At 32.5% G+C, this 13,043-nt stretch overlaps 1 protein-coding gene across 1 annotated transcript in view; it reads left to right on the forward strand.

Moving 5' to 3' along the window:
- Window positions 1-13,043, forward strand: part of LOC130448646 (uridine-cytidine kinase) — a 42,760-nt gene that overhangs the window by 11,373 nt on the left and 18,344 nt on the right. The window lies entirely within an intron of this gene.

Below are 13,043 nucleotides of genomic sequence, written 5' to 3' on the forward strand. Positions count from 1 at the left end.
CTTTAAGAGGCCGGACTAGTTTTTTATCACAATTACCAATACATCCTTAACATGATCCTTCCACGTCGGCCAATCTTCAGCACCTTTTAACGTACGAACTTGAACTTAGCCTTTGAGGCAATCACAAAACTCACGTTGGCGAAAACCGGCACTTCAAGGATCACGTCTAGGTTGTTTAGATCTCTGAACACAATACAACGCAGTTAGTCGAACTGCCATCCATAACCTGACGTGATTTTCATGTTCTTTGTAGAGTTTTAATTACTTGACCAAAAAAATTCAAATTACATTCGAACATGAATAAATGAAGTAAAATAAAAGTCAAAATGAATGGACTTAAAATGTCATTAGCAGGACCGCCAACCATTAATAATGAAAAACAGCAGTTACCGCAGACAGCCGCTATAAAAATTACTGTTGAGTCGGGATTCTTGAACACTTTGTTTTACCGATACTACCGATAACATAATACCACCTAGAGCAGTTTTTGCAAGACCTAATCGACAGACAGACGTGGCACATGAACACCGAGTTCACCGGTTAATTTTTTTTTCAAATTTTCCTAAATTCTCCGACTTATTAAGACGTTTGAGTCAAAAATACCTTGAACAATATTTTAGATAAGATGGAGCAGTAGTTTTTAGTTTTAATAAATTATATATTACTTGGGTTCCTACGACATCTACAGGGTATTCTTTCATTATCAATCAATCTTATTATGTAACAATATTTTATAAAAAGGTATACTTATAGTTAACTGATCGTTTATTAAATCTTGTGAGGAGCACTTACTGCAATCGATATCTAATGTTCCGTATTAACGGTTGTGCATTTTTGTGTGTGAGATTTAAGAAGGAAAATATTATATATAATCGCTAATTAGTGATATCACTAGTTTTATAAACTATATTGATATGATATAACAATCTACTTATCCGGGAAACTATTCAAATTTTTATTCTTCTTCATTAATTTCTGCATTTCTGAAAATTTAATCAGTATTTTGAATAAATATTATGTATTTTGTTGTTTCTAGTATTTTCAGCTTTTATAGTCTTCCTGAGTATCTGATTTAGATTTTCTAAAGGATCATATTTGCCATACACCATATCTACTATCTATCTTATATTGTTCTAATTGGAGAGTGGAAATTGAAAAGGGTCTAAGTTCCAAAAAGATTAATTTGATATATTACATAAAACGTGCGTGAAAAATAAAAACACCTTTCTTGAAATACTTTTATTGAGTAAAGAAAACATGATCATATGAACTTCATACATAGTTAAGTATTAAAAACAAAAACTCAGATGAAAAACACTAACTTGAACATAACAACTGCTACAAGACCAAGAAAACGTAAAAAGGGTATATGTCCAAAGAAACCTTTTACTGTGATTCTCTTTCTATGAGATTTTCATAAAACGAAATATATTTCAATGGAATATATTCCATCATGTCTTTTAGGTTCTTAAACTTCTCTGATAATAATATGCGGTTTATGTACCTGAGGGTTGGAACCACTACTTGTGAAATGTCAATTAACCTTTTTCGTTTTTTAAGCACATTACAAGTTGTCCATGCCTCCAAATCAGAAAATGTCTTCTTGGTTTTTACTGAGTTTTTACAGTCTACTTGTGAAATTTGTAGTTTAGTTGCATTCAGATATTTATCTGCCTTGCTCTGAAAATCCTTGAAATCGTTACTTGGCATGTAGATTACATTAAAAGGTCTGTGATTTCGGGGGTGTAATTTTTTACGACGCGTTTTTTTTTTCTATTTGAACACAATCACTATCGCAAGTGAGTAGGAATGTCCCCTCACCTGAAACTATTGCTCGACATTTTCATAGATACCTTTAGAAACCAAGTGAGTAAGCAACATTGAAATAATTTTATTCTTGTTTTGACCAATACAGTTATAGCTCCAAATCACCAGATTTTCCTTTTAGAAAAGTTTGGATGGGAGACTCTCAGCAGATGCTTTTTCATTTCCACCCCTCCAGTAATGTATGTAATGCATCATCTGTATCAGACAAATGAACTCCGAAGTTAAAACAAGGACAACTGTCTTGTGTAAAACATGTCTGAATGTCGGAATAAAAAGAACTTGTTCCAAATCTATTGAAAGAGTGTTATTTTCACTATCGATGGTTTGTGAGTTTGTGATGTGAATTTTGCCGTTTCCGCCTTGAGATGGTGCAATTCCAGTTCTTCTGCCTCTTGTTTCCGCTCTGGATTGGTCAATGGAATAGATTTGATCTTATTTTTATAAAGATTCCACTTCGAACATATACCTGACCTAGGCCGTCCAATTCTGAGATTTGGAAAGTCTTTTTTGAAAACTAGCGACTATTACTTATAAGTGACTGCTGCATTTGGATTTTTTTCCTTGTACGCCAAAAACATGCGATTGACATTTAAATCTGGACTTAGGAATTCTTTTTTTGATTTGTTCCGGCTGTAATGATTTTCCTCGCGAGTAAAACTCTGGATATGATCTCTAACATACTTACGCAGTTCTGGAAAGTACTTTTTTACTTTGGTTTTTCTACCACGTTTATCTGTGTACGTAGTTGCTTCAATTTTTTTTTTTCGACAAGAACTTGCACTCTCTTGTGGCTTAGCGCAAATATATTAGAAAAAGTTTTTCTGCATACCTGTACAAGCTATTCACTACCATTTGGTATCGTGTACGTAATCGTATTTTGGCGAAGACTTTCCTCTGGATTATCATACATACCATTTCTCCTGCGATGTATGTTTATAACTTGAATCAACCCCATAAGAAAAGAACTCCGCTTATCGTAATTTGCAAAATCATAATGTTATTGGAATAATGGTTGAATGATAAAGATTTGCAGGAATACTTACAAGAAAAAGTTACCTGCAAAAAGAGCATAATATTAGTATACCTAGTCTTGTGGTTTTAAGAAAAAATTGCTTACTTCTTGTTCAGGCGCATTCTTAATGGTATAAGGAAATTTTTATAATTTTTATGTTGCAAGCCACTTTTGTCTCTTTTCTAACACTCTCAGTACCTTTCTGCCGCCTTTTTATTGCAATATCACCGGCATGTACATTACCACGTGCGATCATCTTGTATACTAACAATGTTGATTATTTGGAACTTAGACCCAGCTACGTCATTATGTTTATATTTTTGTTTTGTTTATATTTTTATGTCAAACAAAACCTCACTTACATTATGTCCGAGTTATGAGGATGTGTGTTAACTCTTGCTGATCTGGCTATACAAAAGATTTGAATATAGTGATACGAAGATTATGAAAATTTTGGCTGCGCTCAGCGTAATTAGATAATTTAACATTTTTTATGGTAATTTGTACAACTTGAGAGGTCAAACGAATCATTTTTATGTCGAAGAAATTGTACAACATACAAGATAGAGAAGTTTATAACTTACAGAAAAATTCTCCCATAAGAGTCAATGTTTGGTTCAATCAAAATGCGTACAACTTAAGGAGGTGTACAACTTGAGAGGTTTCACAGTATGTTTAGTAGAATAGCATTGATCAATATTTCTTCTTTTCAAAGTCTTTTTACCCTTGCATGTTTAAGTAATGTGTGGAGTCGAGCTAAAATATAATAACATTTCTTCAAAGTATTCTTCATTCTTTTCTGTCTTGTCCCTCATCTCCATTTGTTTCTCGATTTTTTCTGTATTCATTATTTCTAACTGTGTTCTCAGATATCTCATCTCCATGGTCCGTATCTTATTTATCTGCCTTTTTCTTGCGGTCCATATTTCTGTTCCGAAGATAAGTATAGGAGAGTATAGGACTACTCATTGAAAAATTTGTCGATTTCTCTTTTCCTGGAAGGTATTTTTAATATTTTTCTGTTGCCTTGTTCTCTCTTTCATTTTATCTTCGATTCTTCCATCTTCCAATATTTTGGAACCTTTGACATTTCGAACTATTCACTTGTCCTAGTATTGCTTCGGATACGTCTATTTCACATACTTTTTTGTCGTTACTTAACACACCACTCAATAAGTCGTGTGACTAAGAAAAACATATTTGTACCAAAAATCGATTTTATTCATCAATATAATCTCCTTCAAGATCAATAGAATTATTTCAACGCTTCTCTAACTTCTCGATGCCGTTCTTGTAGAAGGAATTTTTTTTTGCCTCAAAAGAGGCTTCAGTTTGAGCAATTGCTTCTTCATTTGAGTTGAATTTCCTACCGGCGAACATTTTTTGAGATCAGCGTATAGCCAGTAGTCACTGGGGGCCAGATCTGGATTATACGGTGGATGAGGAAACAATTTGAAGTGTAATTCGTTAAATTTAACCATCGACCTGTAAATCAGTGCATTTTCTTGGTGAAACAATGATTTAGTCGATGAATATCATTCCATGCGCATCCCAAAATACTGAAGCCATAACCTTCTCAGCTGACTGTTGTGCCTTTACAGGGTGTAGTCCACTCAGATGATGATTGTTTTGATTCCGGAATGAAGTGATGGATCCATGTTTCATCCATTGTCACGTATAGACGCAAAAATCTGATGTATTATGCGTAAACATGGCCAAACACTGCTCTGAATCATCATCACGTGATTATCTTTGAACGACTGTGAGTAAACGCGGAACCCACTTTGAAAAAAGCTTTCTCATGGCCAAATGTTCATGCATACTTGTAAACACACTGCCTTCTGATATCTTTACGGCCTCAGCTATCTCTTGCAATTTGACTTCACGATTAGATATAATCAATTTGTGAACTTTTTTGATGTTTTCTGGAGTAATCACCTCAATTGGACGACCAGAACGTTCACCATCATCGGAGTCTGTCCGACCACGTTTAAATTCAACAAACCAATAACGAGTGGTTCTTTTCGATGGAGCCGAGTCCGGATAACATTTTTGAAACCATTGTTGAGCTTGTACAGTTTTTTTTCTTAAATTGTTTAGAATCCATTGTTTTGAAAATACCAAAAGTAGCTAATATGGATGTCACTTTTTTCTGCCTAATCGAAATGTCATGAAATTTGTCTTTTGGTACTTCATATACGTCATATGGATTTGACACTTGCAGCGCCATCTGTGTGTCAGTCACACCAAGCACCAAATAATCTGCATAGATTATTTCTGATATTTCTTTCATATTACATTGCCCATCTTGTAATGAGTTACCATTTCTTTGTTTCTTTTGTAATTTGTGGTTGTGGTGGACAGTCTACTGCTTTTTTATACAAGTCCACTGTGAATGGTTTTGTTCTTACAGTATTCGTTAGGTTCTTGATTCCGCCCACTTCTCTTTTTTCAAGATCTTCCACGTGTAGTTTCTTCTATCTTATCGAAAACGTTTTCATAACAAAGGTGGGTCTTTTCTGATTATCTTATAGTTTTTGTCTTATTATAAAGTTCGCGTCAATTATCCCTCTTATTTGGTCTGAAGCTGTATTGAGAGTTTTCTAACGTTTCTTCAATGACTATAATTTGTGCATTCCCTTTTGCACCGTTCTTGTAAACTGTAACATAAGTACTATAAGATAAGTACTAATCACTCTTAAAGAAAATAAGTTGGAAATATTGGACGGGAACAAAATTATCCAGTAAAAGGAAAGTTGTTCCATTAAAATTTTTTGCCAAATAACTAATTATGTGTTGATTTTCCTGGAGAGTGTATTTCACTATTTGAGCAAAAGTAAATGCGATTTTCAATATCTATCAGTTAACAATGAGTGCAGTTATTTTTAAAAAAGTCTGAATTTAGCCGAAAAACAGTCTCTTACGTAGAAAACCTTCCTTGTATTTTTTATGTGTGATATTTTTGGCATTTATTTAATTATTGTTTATCTGAATAAATTATTCGAGACTGAAAATTTTATATATAATCTCAAGTATTTTATTTCTTGATTTTTTAATAATGCGAAACAAGGACATTTTCTGATATATATACAAGGTGGCTCAACTAGAAGATACTGAAGGAAAAATTGTGTCAGAAAAAAAATCTGAATCGCGTCAACTTTTTTATTAGTGGCATAACTTTTGACGCAAAAAGTAAACTATATTTATCATACTTAGTAAATGTTGCCATCCCTTAAAGTTTTTCATACGGGTTCAATTGATAATTGAAGATCTTCTCTTTCTTCACACATTGATTTAACGTTTTCTTATCATATCATTGAAACCACTATTCAATTGTTGCTTTCCAATTGCACAATTTCAGCACCCAATAGCAGACATGCGTGCGCAATGCTTCAGGAGCATTCTCCATTTTGTCGTTTTGGAGATTTGTGCGTCAAATACAGATTCGTTTTCCTCCTCCTCCTCAAATACCAGATGCATGTTTGGGCTTTATGTGCTTCAAAATATCGCTATAAACAAAAACTGTAGGATTGAGGTTATGTAGGCATTCATTTCAAATTTATTCAGTGCTTTTAAGATGAAATTCCGTTAACCACTTCCATGGACATTAGTAATATCACTAATGCGTTTTTTGATCAATGCGGAAATTAAATCGATTTATCTTCTTATCGTATCATTGAAGCCTCTATACAATTGTTGCTTTAAAATTACACAATTTGATCACCCAATCGAATACATGCGTGCGCAATGCTTCAGGCGCATTTTCCATTTTTTCGTTTTTGAAATTCTTGCGTCAAATACAGATTCGTTTACCCCTTGCTCCTCAAATACCAGATAAATATTTGGGCTTCATGTGTTTGATTTTTGTGTGTCAAACTCTGGAGCGTCAAGCCCATAGGTTTCACGTATAAAGTGCTTGATAAATTGGAAAGCGACTTGAGTGTAATCAAACCAAAAACGGTGATATGTACGAGTATGAAAAGCTCGTTTTTTAGCATAAAGGTCTAAGGACTAATAAATAATTCACTTACAATTATTATCAACAATGAGACCCTCAGTTGATGACAATAAAAATATTGAACAATTAAGTCCTTAACTGATTCTGATTTTCATTGATACAATTTCTGTAAATTTATTTTAGCGGGGAATTCCAAGATTTATCTGTAATTAAACATGTGATATGTTTAAATTAATTATAAGGAGATATTTTAGGTCCATCAAAAAATATTTTGTGATATTTTTTATAACTGAGATGCATTTACTTATTAAACAATTCCTGACTGAACTTACACTTATATAAACTCCTGAACAACATTAACGCACCACTTTAATTAATCTAAATATATACAATATAAACACAAAATGGATCTAAGTTACATTGAAATAGTAATGAACACCAATAAATTACTCGAAAATGACCTTAACATAACCTTAATTTGCCTCTATGAGTTGGTTGTGATTACAAACAGGTAGACTATGACTTCGAATCCTATTCTTAAGATAGTCCCATAGATGTTCTATAGGATTCATATCCGGACTGTTAGGTAGCCACTCTAATAATATTGACATCATGTAAGTAGCCAATAACCTTGGGACGTCCGTTGTCTTGCATGGATAGAAACATGGATAGACCCAACAAACAGAACAAAAAGCATTACATGTTCGAGAAGAATGTTGTCTAAGTAATATTGCGCATTCATAGACCTCGTTATGTATAGGGGCTGATTCCGTACGAGTATCCAAGCAAATTCCTCCCCAAAACATTTTAGAGCCATCACCGAAAGGTACTTTAGGAGAAATATTACAGCTGGCAAACCTTTCTGCTTGCCTTCGCCAGACACGCTCACATCCATCTGGACCTTTAAAGCCAGCTCTAGTTCTATCGAAGAAAAAAATCATTGATGGTTCAATCCCAATGTAGTCTTGCAAAATTCAATCTCTGAACTCTGTGTTCTATGGTCAGCAAGGGGTTTTTGACTGGTATTCTGTTGCTTAACCCTGCTTTATATAAATTTCGATTTCGAACATGTGATAATTTATTTTTTAGCAGATTGCTGGTGACTCTCCTGTTTCTGAGAGCACGTTGTCTCAAGAAACGATCATCAATTTGATTAGTGCCACGTTTTCGCCCTTGTCCTGGTCTTCATTATGTTGTTTATCATGTTTCATGATGTCACCTCACGACTGATGCTGGAATGATGTCTTCCTAACAGACCAGCAACATAACGTATTGAATATTCTTCATTCAGGAGAGTCGATGCTTGCACTGTCTCTTCCATTGACAAATGTCTTTTAATTTTTTTACTTCATACACTCCCAAATGAACTTCTAAACATGCATGTAATGAAAACAATTACAATCAACTAATCAACTATAGTTAACTTAAATAACAACTTTCACTGTCAAACAAGGTTTATGATCTACTTGTCGAACGGCAACTTAACAATAAATAAAGAATATAGAGAAAAATATGAGTGGTTTGTTAATTTTGTCCAGCAGTTTATTTTACAATTTTATATCCTGTTTAAAGTTGATAGCGTAAACGAATGCACAAGAATTAAGTATTTTATGTTCCCACATTTATTCTGGGATATGTGTATCAATACAAAATGAAATAAGTTCTGTACCTTTTATAAATAGTGTATCAAAATTTGAGTGGCTTCATTACTTTTTAACTAATCACTAGATGCAATTTGGAACGAACAATTTCAAGTTCTATTTTTGTTAAAAGTAACTATTATCAACTATATTTCTGGTTTATGTTTAAATAAATGAGTATATAGTTTAATAGAAGAATTTTTAATATATATTTCAAATTAATGATGTAATTCACACTATTTTTTATTCTGCTACACACACTAGTTGACTATTGGAGTCGATAGTATGACCAAAAATAAGAGTACTGCCTCATGAAACTTATTGTGTAGCTGTAATTTATTTTTTCAACCAATCGATTCTGATTACAACGTTCATACATCTCGATCTAAATATCAAAAGATTTTTTCTTTAAATTAAAAAAAAAATGACGTAATAACCTTCACCTTCCCCTCCAACATTGTCTATATGGGAAAAATTAATTATCCTTATATCTTCTAATCACATCTTCATCAAAAATTTTAGTACATATTTGAAGATAAAAGGTTTTCAAATCAGTGATTTTTGGAAAAAGTATTCAGTTGTTGTTAACTAGCTAGAATTAGAACTAGGGAGATATTGACAACATGATGAGGGCAGTAGAGATGAAAACGTTAAAACCATTAAAGGAGTGAGCTTGAGAGATTAAATAAGAAGCAAAATTAAGAGTAAAAATCTGAATATTCAGTATATGGTACGATTCACGAGATTAATACGACGATATTGGAGAGACCACGTCGATAGAATGGTGAAAGATCGATGGGCTAAATGGGCAAAGGATGAGAAACCAACTCTTTTGGCCTTTTGGCCGACCTCTCAAGAGATAGCAAGGACATCTACTTCTCAAGGGGATGAATAGTATAAGAAACAAGACTAAGTCTTAAGAAAAGAGAAAGAATAAGAAGAGATATTGAGGTTTGCAGCCATTTGGAAATGATAACTTTACATTAAATAACTATTCCAAGCTTTCTTATGATGAAGTATAAATTTGGACATGATTTACCTGTCAAAGTTTAAACCAAACTTTCTTATATCTGCCTTCGCCTTTTCTACCTATTTATTCTTTAGTCGTGTCCCTTCTTTTGTCGTTCCCTATTCCCGTGTTCTTTATAATTTTTTCAGTATTTTAAATTTATTTATTCGGGAGACGTGCCTCAGTCATCTAACATGTTGTGTCTTTAATACCTGGGTAATTGATCGGTATTTTTCTCTTCCACATTTCAAGTCTATTTGTTATCTTAAACGAAGACATTATAATTTTATTAAAATCGGCTTTACGCTTCTTCTTTTATTCAATTAATGAATAACTGTTGCATTTTATCAAAAACTAGTTTTTTTACGTTAGACTAGCCTATTAGGAAAAATGATCATTTTTGGTAAGTAATCTGTTGAAAAATTTTTAAAATAGGTATAATTTATAGGGCGCATATTAAATAAGTAATTAGTGATGTATACGAAAAAAAAATTGTGTGTGTCAGCTCCGACGCACGACTGGAGTTTACTCCTTAAGTTCGATAGTCTAACCAGACGCAAAAAGAGTTTATTTAACTTAAAAAAAATTGATACTCTATAAAAGGGTATATTTGTTAATTAATGAAAATAATATACATATATAAACATATATTTATTCAATTTATTCATTTCATATACATTTATTATAACTAATCGACGAAATATTTTACATTAAACTTTTTACAATAGTCAATAATCTCTATAATTCATATTGGGTTAATTATCTAATTTTATGTGTTGTTTTCAAATATATATTTATATGAACTACATCGATAATTATTAAAATATTTAATAAATACAAATTGCACATGCTCATACATATAATACATGAATTATAACGTACCTTGCAACCATGTGTTTGTTAGATGTTCCGGCAATATCATCTACACCTCTTTCTGCCATAGTTATTTGAAAATACTTTCAGTTCACTTTAGCGGAACACAATGATAAAAATTAAAACTTCACAATAACAATATTAATTATGATATTTATAATAAAAACAGCAATATAAGTATGTCAACACTGACAAATTAGAAAGTTGCGCATCATAGGGTGCGCATCAAAAACGTAACGAGGTCATTCATCGATAGATTTTACTCCTCACATTTTTCTCATACCGGGCCCCTTATATATGCAAATCAATTCTTAAGGAGTAAACTCCAAAAAGAAAAAATTAGAAATAAACTATCACCACCAAAAAAGACAAAATTTTAGGTTAGAAATATCAGCTATATGTCGAATGCGACAATGTTCCGATAACTTATTTTTAAAGTCGACTGTATAAAAGTTAAAAGTAAATGAAGTCCGCTTCAATAAAATCGTCATTATTCCGATAATTTCCTAATATACAGGGTATTTTGAAAAAAAGGTGATCCTGTCTCTAGGATAGATAGGAAACTGAAAACTATTTGGGGTATGCACGGTAAAAACACCATCCGTAATCAAGATAAAGGGCGTTGAAGAAAAAAAATATACACATTTTTTCTGAATTTGCCGCAACTACTGGCAACAAACAATCGAATCAATAATAATAGTTACCTATAAACACTTTTTGAGGGAAATATATTTTTTTATTATTGGTGAGAACTAACATGTACACACAGGGTGTCTGATCACAGCAAACTGACAGGAACCAACACTTACTTTAAACCCAGAAACTGAAAATTATGGTGGGGCATGTCGCGATCAAGTCGTGCACTTGCTAGATTAAAGAGAAGTGCAGTAGGACCTCCATACAACGAAATTGAAGGTTCCAAAGTAAAAGTTCGTTACATAGAAACTTCGTTATAAAGAAATTTTATTTTTTTCAGTTTAAAAAAACATATAAAAATAGTATTTAACATGTGTTTTTATGAAATGTAACACAGGATATTATATAAAAAACTCAATTAGAGCAAAAAATAAACTTTATGTTTTTAACTGCATGAAATATACATATGTACATAATAAAATACAACAACAACAAAAATCAGTACATTTTATGAAGCAATAGGAAAATGTATACAGATCAATTGGAAATTTATTTGTTTTGAGCTGGGTAATATTTTCTAATATCTTGTTGAACACGTGTTTGTAACTTCTCATAGAAATGTTCACAATCGTTTATCATTTGGAAAACATTATCAGGCACTTCTTCAATACACTGGAAACTATATCTGATGGTCTCAAAAGCAGACATCATTTCGGACTTTGAGGGTTTCGGTCTTTCTAGTTCAATATCATCCGTTTCGTCATCCTTTTGGTGTTCGAGATCTTTTATCGAGTCTATTATCAGTAGGATATTCAGTCACAATCAAGTCCTTGTCTACGGCTAAATAATCCGTCAAGCTAATTTATTGCACTAGTTGATTGAAGCTCGTTCCAGCAGACATTGATGTCTCGTCACTGGTTCCTTTATCGTAATTTCCGTAACATCATTTTGCCAAACCTTGGCTAAATCTGTTATGCAAACACGCAGGTCAATAACCTTATCAAGGGATTGTTTATTTTCTAATGCGTTAATCATTCAAGTTTAACATTTGTTAGTTTCACGTGATGAGGATGAACAGGGCAATTGTCTACGAAGAGAATAACTTTTCTATGCTGTCTTATCATTTTCTTGTCAAATTTCTTTATTCACTTCACAAATTTTCGCTAATCATCCATGATTTCTTGTTGTAATCATAGTCAAAAACAATTAAAATAGTTATAATGTGTTAATGTTAATTAGAATAATTTTTCAAGACTTTTCTAATCTACATATTTTAAAAATTATAAAAACATGAATGAATGAATGGATTTGGAAGAACACAATATTTCCCAAAAATAAATAGTGATTATTGAAAACTATTGGTATGAAGCCAGTTAAATTGAAATAGATAGTACCACATAGTCAACATTTTTGGTATTTGAATAGTTTATAGTTGATATACATGTAATTACTAAATATATTTCAAAATTAAATCTTGTTTTATTAAAAAAATATGGTTTTACTTAAAAAAAATTTAGCAAACACGATGCTTTGCTCTAGAGCAACCAGGATATGAAATTTACCTTCAATCCTTGAAGACAATTAACATAATTATCGAAACAACTGTTCAAAATCATACAATGTGTCCATAACGTAACGTAACTTACCGAAATGAGTTTAAAAAAGGACTTTAGATTAAAATTATATAGTGTACATAACTCAGCCTTATGAGGATGGTCCCAGAAGTACATAGAAATAGCGGTAGTTGCTTGGAAAATACCACTATATATGTAACATCGAAAAAATTAGTCAACGTTATGTGTTTAAACGAGGTCGCACGACCTGCCATGACCAGCATCGCAGTGGTCGAAATCTATAAGTGCGCTAGCTAGCAGTCATAGTAGGCATTTTAAAAAGTGCGGTACATCGCATATTAACTGAAAATTTGGACATGCGAAAATTGTGTGCAAGATGGGTGTCGTGTTTGCTCACAATGGAACAAAAACCGCGTCTTGAAGATTTTTCCACGGAGTGTTTGGAATTTTTCACAGTAAAAAAGCCGAATTTTTGCGCCTTTTCATAACCATGGAAAGAACAAAGAACAATCAG

The sequence above is a fragment of the Diorhabda sublineata genome, chromosome 9 (genome assembly GCF_026230105.1).
Source record: "Diorhabda sublineata isolate icDioSubl1.1 chromosome 9, icDioSubl1.1, whole genome shotgun sequence".
NCBI lineage: Eukaryota > Metazoa > Arthropoda > Insecta > Coleoptera > Chrysomelidae > Diorhabda > Diorhabda sublineata.